We start from the raw sequence: 8,275 nt of genomic DNA on the forward strand, positions 1-8,275 counted from the left end.
AGAACTTGGCAAATTGAAATGGAAATATTATAGCAAAAGACTGGTTTAGTCTTTATGTGAGACATCATGAATCGTGTCCCATATGCTTCGGATATAGGATCGATTACATGTGCTATATTCATCCTTTCTAAAATTTTCCAAATGCCTGGGGCATTATGAAGGGAAAAGGTCTAGAATTGGATATGACTAAAATGATTAAGCAATTGTCAAGGACAATCTAAGGTTTACCAAAGATTGGTTGCTCAAGGACAGTTGGAAGTATAATGTTAATTCTGGAAGGACCATATTGACATAATCTGTAAGGAGGCAACTCTTGTTCAGAAGTGATAGTCAAAATGGAATATGGAAATGTTTCAAAGTTAAAAATTATTCAATCTGTGTAAGATTAGGAAACTTAATGAAAGAAGGATGTTTCCAAGGAGCTGATCTCCTTTGGAATGCTCTGTAATGATTGTTTTCAAGTCTTTCTGACTTCGTGCATAATCATTAAGAGGATCAATGCATATAAGTTTAGAATCTAACAGATTTCAGTAAATGGCATGAATTTGGAATTCTTGCATTTGCAGTAAGGATTTGGGACTGTGAAAAGAGGATCATTGGAGTGATGTTCAATTGATCTATTTTACAAAGTAAAGATCATAGACAAACATAGTATGCATACTTGGTGTATGGCATGACTAGTGTTTAGAAAACATAGTGTACATGCTTGGAGCATGGGACAACTATTGTTTTAAATTCAAGTATAAAGTTGATAAAACCAAAACAATGAATAATGAGTAATCATTATGGTGATAAATAAAAGTGTTTATTTATATTCATAGGGTTTGATACCATATTTGATTAATTTATTCTTGTGTTTCACTTTGCATGTTTTTACTTCCAGAATAACTAACTCGCTCTTCCTGAATGATTAAGTTATTCAAACCATCCACAGTCGGTCATATGTTGGAAGTAGATAAGAATCAAGACTGTCATGGGTTGGTTTGTAGAGGTCCAAGTTGGTGGACAAAGTGGTGCTACAACACTCATGAGTGCTCATAAGTTCTGAGTATTAGATTCAACCCGCGCTCATTTGAATCACTTCATGGATTTTATCACGAGTGATCATGAGACGATAATATCTTATATTCTTCAAACCTAGAGATATGAGTTGTTACTATTAGTTGGTTATACATTGATTGCACGAAAACGCATTGGTAACTCGATGTTATAAAACGTGCCTTTGTGTATGATTCAACAAGTAGTAGAACAAGCCATATGATTCGAAGTTTATCCATTCCTTTTACCTTCGGGATAAAAGCGATATCTGTGGGCCCCTCGATGATTTAAAGATGATACATGTGAGTGCTTGGCCAAGCCAGGACTGATTTGATTTGTTCAATCAGTCAGTCATCATGAATCGGAAATCGGGAAACAACAAATGGACAGAGAGAATGATTGATAATCCATGTCTCAGTCCATATGATATCTAAAATGGAGGAATATATGATCCCTTATCTAATGGACAAGTCATTGACAAAGGTCTGAGTTCATCGACAAGGTCAGAGTTCGACAGAAGCTTTTGAGAGCTACGATTGCTGATCGGTTCCTGAAGTCATACGCAATAATAGTTTTAGACTTATCCAAGTGGGAGACTATTGAATTAATGTCTAAGTCCATAACTATAATTGGTAAGACTTGACCCGACCCGGCATGGTCCATTTGGGTTGCATGGCATCATGCATTTGGATAGACTATAATGAGAGAAATAACACTTAAGGTTGGTTAATATATTATAAGTTCTAATATATTAATATGGTTATTTAATTAGTATTGATCAAGAATTAATTTGGAATTAATTAAGTGATCAAAAGGAGACTAATTAAATATATAGGTTGATTGTGTAAATCATTCATTCTTATATATGTGGGCTTGTGATCCAAGATTCCTTATGTTGGACTAATTCCATGGGGTGACCCATGGATACTCCATGGAGGTTAAAATCCATGGAGCATAAGGAATGGGTAAAGTTATGAGTTACATGGTGTAACCCTAATAGCCACAATATAAAAGAATCCCATGGCTAGAGAAATTGTGGACTAATGTGTGAGTGTGAGGGCTAGACGATTTCAAGGAGTGTTCAAGTTTCTCTCAAGTTATTCCAAGTGTATTTGGTGTTGTGTGAACCATTTGAGGTGTCACACTTGGGGCACTAGGCACTCAAGCTTCATGAAGACATTCTACATCAAAGAGGTATGTATTCTATCTTGTTATATTTATTATTTTGTATGCTAGATTAGGATAATACCTTGGATGTTCATAATTGTATGTATAATAGAGAAAACATAGATCCAAGGTATTTAGGGTTGCATGTACACTTAGGAGTGTTAGAATGCTCATAACCCAACAGTGTGAAGCATTTGAGGCATCACACTTGGGGTGCTAGGCTCACAAGGTTTTAAGGAATCAAAATCAACAACAAGGTATGTTATTCTATCTTACATTTAAGTTAAAGTGTTCCCCATGTATGCTAGATAGGATTATGAACCTTGGAAATCATCTTGCATGAATTTTAGACAAACATAGATCCAAGGTTTATTAGGGTTGCATGTACACTTAGGAAGTGTTAGAATGCTCAAAACCCTTCAGTGAGGACTTAATCCATGAAATGATGATTAGGGTTAAGTGTTTCTTACGTAACCCATTAAGGACTTAACTCACTAAGGACTTAATCCATTAATTCCAATATTGCCTTAGGTTAATTTGCCAATAATTATTATTTAATATTTCAAGTTACTAAATAATCTCGTGTGTGCTCCGATAAATTCACACAATTAGGGTTTTATTAGCATTAGGCTTTTTCCCAAACCCTAATTAGGGTTTCCCAACCCAATACGAGCCCATTAGTCCCTCGATTGGGCTTTTAGGTCACTTTGGGCCTTATTGGGCCCACTAGGGTTTCCTTGATTCCACATTATCCAAACACCCCCAAACGAGGTCCAAACGAGATCAAAACACACCGCCACCCGACATGGCGGCTGGTGGCGGCAGGAGGCGGCGACCACCACCCTACGGTGGTGTTTTGGGTTTTTGTTTTATTATATTTTTGCTAGTTACAAGTTACAATACCTTAACCAAGAATATACACACACTAACTACATCAACACACACATGGTGGCGGTGGCGGTTCTTGGTTTTCCAACCAAATAAACTACACACACAACACACACTTCAATAGAAATAAACACACATACATTACTTGCTTGCACTTGGATTTAGCCACCCTCCTAGTGGCGTTTGGCAGCGACATCAGCTGATTCACGATGGTATCCACCACCATAAGGTGATGGCAGTGGTCTCTTTTCGTTTCCAAGCTCATAGCTACCCACACCAGCCACCCAAACGCACACACGCGCTCTTCTTGACTAAGACGAGCCCAACGACCCCGTCTGGTGACCCAAACGGCGATGGTGGCGTGCAACGATGGCAGCAGCGACGACCTTTGGTGGCAGAACCTTCCCCAGCGTCGATGGTTGCTTCGAATCGACAGCCACAACAGCAAAGGAACAGAGAAGAGAGAGAGAAGACACGGAGGGTGGCAGTGGGGCAATCGAGTGGACCCGTTCACAGCGTCATTGCCACCGCAATGGTCCCGACGTCCTAAGCTGACGTCGGCGGGCACGGTTCCAACGGTCTTCGGTGGTTCTCCTATTCCGTTCACGACGCGCGACAACAAGTTATGGTGGTGGTCGGGTTTGGCAAGGCAACAACGACCGGAGGTGGTCATTGAGAAGGTGACAGCCGAATGGAGGGGGCATAAGGATGGTTGCGGCTGGTGAAAGAAGTGTTAGGTTTAGGGTTTAAACAATAGCGAAGCTTTATACCCGGTTATCACCAATTTTTCCCATAATAACACAAATGGTCCCTCCTTGCCATATTTCTTTCAAAACTGATACCTAATTTACTATTTCGACCCCTCCTTCGGAAAATCCTTACTAATCAAGTCCAATATTTACTTTTTAACCCCCACTTCCATAATTTCTTTTATATTAAGCCCCCAGAGGTTCAAATATTGACATTTAGCTTCTCGAACCAACACTCCTCCAATTATCATTCGATTTTTGGGCTATAATAAAATACAACAATAATAAAATTACTTCCCGGGACTCCTGCTTTACTATTTAATTACCCCATTAAAATCGGGATGTTACAAACCGGCACACTAACTTGGACTTAACAAGGTAGGTAAAGGGTGACTTAAAGTTTATTATAGGTCGGTGGAGCTCGTGTGGTTAACCGGCACATCTATTGAGTAATAAACATTGAGTGTACCAAGTGATTTGCATGGTTACTTCACACCTCGTTTTGTGATCCTCGGTATCCCAGTCACAAAACTTGGAGGGCACACTCGAGATTGAAACATGCCTTTGAAAAGTTCATTGAATCTCAAAAGAATCTAGGAATTTCTAAGAACCAAATTAAAAAAACTTAATATATTAATATTTCATTTTTGGTGGAAATTGGTGAATCGTCATTCACCTACCTTTCAAATATGTTATTACTTAGATTACGGCATACCTCTTCTAAGTATAATATATTGTGATTGGGTCCTAGCCTTAATATCACATTTGGGTGTTTTATTAAGGACTATATTTATATCTAAACTAAGCTTGTTTTTCTTCTTGCTCAGATGTCTTCAAACAATCCTGCTTCTGGCGCTAATCCTAATGGCTCCTTTACCCTTATGAACTTGTGTGGGAAAGTCACTTTTGATGGATCCAACTTCAATGAATGGATCAGAAACATCAGGATGATTACCCGCTACGAGGACAAGGAATATGTCCTCGATAAGGAGCTTAAAGAGATTGATGAGACCACTGCAACTCCTCAGGAGATCGCTGACTTCCAGGAACATGAAAGGGATGCCACCAAAGTGGCATGCATCATGATGGCCACCATGACAGCAGAACTCCAAAAGTCCTATGAGGACTTCTACCCTTTTGAAATGCACCAAGACTTGATGGAAAGATACCATCAAAGTGCACGACAAGAGAGGTATGAAATCATCTCCTCCATGATAACAACTCGAATGAAGGATGGTGAATCCATCACGGGCCACATGCAAGAAAATGCAAAGACTTGTGGACCGTTTGCTGAAGCTTAATGTGAACTTCCCTGAGGAGCTTGCAATAGATATCATTTTGCACTCCTTACCCTCGTGCTATGATTAATTCCGCATGACATATCACACGAATAAGGAAGAGGTCACACTCAGCAAACTTCAAGGACTCCTAAAGACCACGGAAAGTGGTCGTAAGGGTAAGTTGGTTGTTACTCCTACTCCTACCAACTCCGCCCCTGTCTTGGCAATTGGGAAAGGGAAGAGTAAGAAGAGGAAGAGCCCCTCGAAGGGTACCAAGGGTAAGACCCTTGAAGGCTCATCTTCAAATGGAACCAAGAAAGGTTTCGTCACTCCTTCTGCTGACCCAAAAGAGGCTGAATGCTTCTATTGCCATGAAAAGGCACATTGGAAGCGGAACTGCCCAAAGTACCAGCAAGATGTAAAGGATGGGAAAGTTAAACCCAACCATGCAGGTATTTACACTATCTTATCTAATAACTCACCCTATTCTAACTCTTGGGTCCTTGATACCGGTTGCGGTATTCATATCTGTTCTGATTTGCAGGGACTAAGAAGAAGTGAGAATGTGGAGCATGGAAGAATAAACTTGATCATGGGGAATAGGAAAGCTTCACTGTCACCAAGATTGGAGTTTATACTTTATCGCTAAGTAGTGGGTTTAGTTTAGATTTGAATAAATGTTGTTACTCGCCAGAAATGGCAAGAAATATTATTTCCTTTCATGCATTGTATATAAAAGGTTTTACCTTTTCATTTGATAATGAAGTTGGTTCGATTAATGCTTTCTTTAATAATGTTCTTTATTTTAAAGCATTACCTTGTGATGGTGTGTATGAAAATGTATCTGTTGTAGATCACTTAGGAAATAATGTATTTTGTATCGATTCTGTTAATGATAATAACTTGGATAAAGCATCATTGTGCCATTGTCGTCTTGGACATATAAGCAAGAAACGCATAGGCCAACTCCATAAGGATGGAGTCTTGGAATCATTTGACCTAAAGTCAGATGATAGTTGCGAATCATGCTTACTTGGAAAAATGACAAAGTCTCCCTTCACTGGTTCTTGTGAGAGGGGTGAAGGTTTGTTGGATCTTGTAGACACGGATGTGTGTGGACCCTTCAAACATGTCACAAGGGATGCTAATCGTTATTATTTGACTTTTACTGATGATTACAGTAGATATGGATATGTCTACTTAATCAAGCATAAGTCAGAGACTTTTGAAAGGTTTAAAGAGTTTAAACAGGAAGTCGAGAATCAATTGGGCAGGAACATCAAGATGCTTCGATCCGATCGAGGTGGTGAGTATCTTAGTTCAGAGTTCCTCGACTATCTTAGGGAATGTGGGATTGTCTCACAATTGACACCTCCCAGGACACCGCAGTTGAATGGTGTGGCTGAGAGGCGTAATCGAACCTTGTTGGATATGGTTCGTTCCATGATGAGTAGAGCTTCGCTACCAATCTCATTTTGGGGGTATGCCTTAGAGACTGCCGCCCATATCCTTAATCTAGTCCCTACAAAGAAAGTTGCCAAAACTCCTCATGAGATGTGGACTGGTAAAGTACCCAAACTAGACCACATCAAGATTTGGGGTTGCAAGGCTTTCGTGAGACGCGACACTCATGATAAGCTTGAACCTTGAAGTGAGAAGTGTATTTTCATCGGCTACCCACATAAATCCTTTGGTTACCTCTTCTACAGACCTAGTGAGAATGTGGTCTTTGTAGCTAGGAGGGCTTTCTTTCGAGAAAGAGATTTCATAAGCCAAGGAAACAGTGGGAGGCAAGTTGACCTTGAAGAAATTTAAGAGTCAAGTGGTGAAGGAACTTCAAACCCTAGCACTCAACTTGAGGAGGAAACACCTGTTGAGCCAATTGACGAGTCTGTACCTCTGAGGCGTTCCACAAGAGTTAGGAATGCACCTGAGCATTACTATGGCTTCCATATTACTGCGGAAGGTGATACACTTATTAGTGATGAGACACTAGTAGGGCTGGATGAACCTAACAGTTACGCGAAAGCCATGGCAGGCCCTGAGTCAGCCAAGTGGAAAGAGGCAATGGACAGCGAGATACAGTCCATGTATGACAATCAAGTTTGGAACTTGGTTGAGAATGTACCAGGTCGTAAGACTGTAGGGTGCAAATGGATCTTCAAGAAGAAGACCGACATGGATGGTAATGTACACACTTATAAGGCACGACTGGTTGCAAAGGGTTTCTCACAAACTCCGGGAGTTGATTATGATGAGACCTTTTCTCCAGTGGCCAAGATTAAGTCTACTAGGGTTCTGCTAGCCATAGCCGCATTTCATGACTATGAAATATGGCAAATGGATGTCAAAACCACTTTCCTTAATGGAAAGTTGGCTGAGGATGTTTACATTAGTCATCCAGAGGGTTTTGTCAACACAGAGTACCCTAATAGAGTGTGTAAGCTTGAGAAATCCATTTATGGATTAAAGCAAGCACCTCGCAGATGGAATCTTTGCTTTGATGAGAAAGTCAAAGAGTTTGGCTTTTCTAGGAGTGAAGATGAATCTTGTGTATATATCAAGGCTAGTGGGAGTATAGTTAGCTTTTTGGTATTGTATGTGGATGACATACTACTCATAGGAAATGACATCCCAACTCTGCAGGAAGTTAAGTCCTGGCTTGGGAAGTGTTTCTCTATGAAGGACCTAGGAGAGGTTGCCTATATTCTAGGGATAAGGATCTTGAGAGACCGGAGTAAAAGACTAATTGGACTTAGTCAGAGTACCTACTTGGATAAGGTGCTGAAGAGATTCAGCATGCAGGACTCCAAAAAGGGAGAGTTACCTATTCAGTGTAACGCCAGATTGAGTAAGACTCAAAGCCCGAGTACTGAGGCTGAGATAGAAAAAATGAGTCGAGTACCTTATGCTTCGGCTGTAGGATCGATCATGTATGCTATGACTTGTACTCGACCTGATGTAGCCTTTGCTTTGAGCATGGTTAGCAGGTATCAGGGGAACCCTGGCAAGGCACACTGGACTGCGGTAAAGAATAGCCTCAAGTACCTACGGAGGACTAAGGACTGGGTCCTTACCCTCGGTGGTAGTGATGAGTTGAGAGTTGTAGGGCATAGTGATGCTGGCTTCCAGACTGATAGGGATAATTTCCGC

The sequence above is a fragment of the Lactuca virosa genome, chromosome 3, assembly GCF_052849685.1.
Source record: "Lactuca virosa cultivar CGN04683 chromosome 3, Lactuca_virosa_CGN04683_v6, whole genome shotgun sequence".
In the NCBI taxonomy this organism is placed as follows: domain Eukaryota; kingdom Viridiplantae; phylum Streptophyta; class Magnoliopsida; order Asterales; family Asteraceae; genus Lactuca; species Lactuca virosa.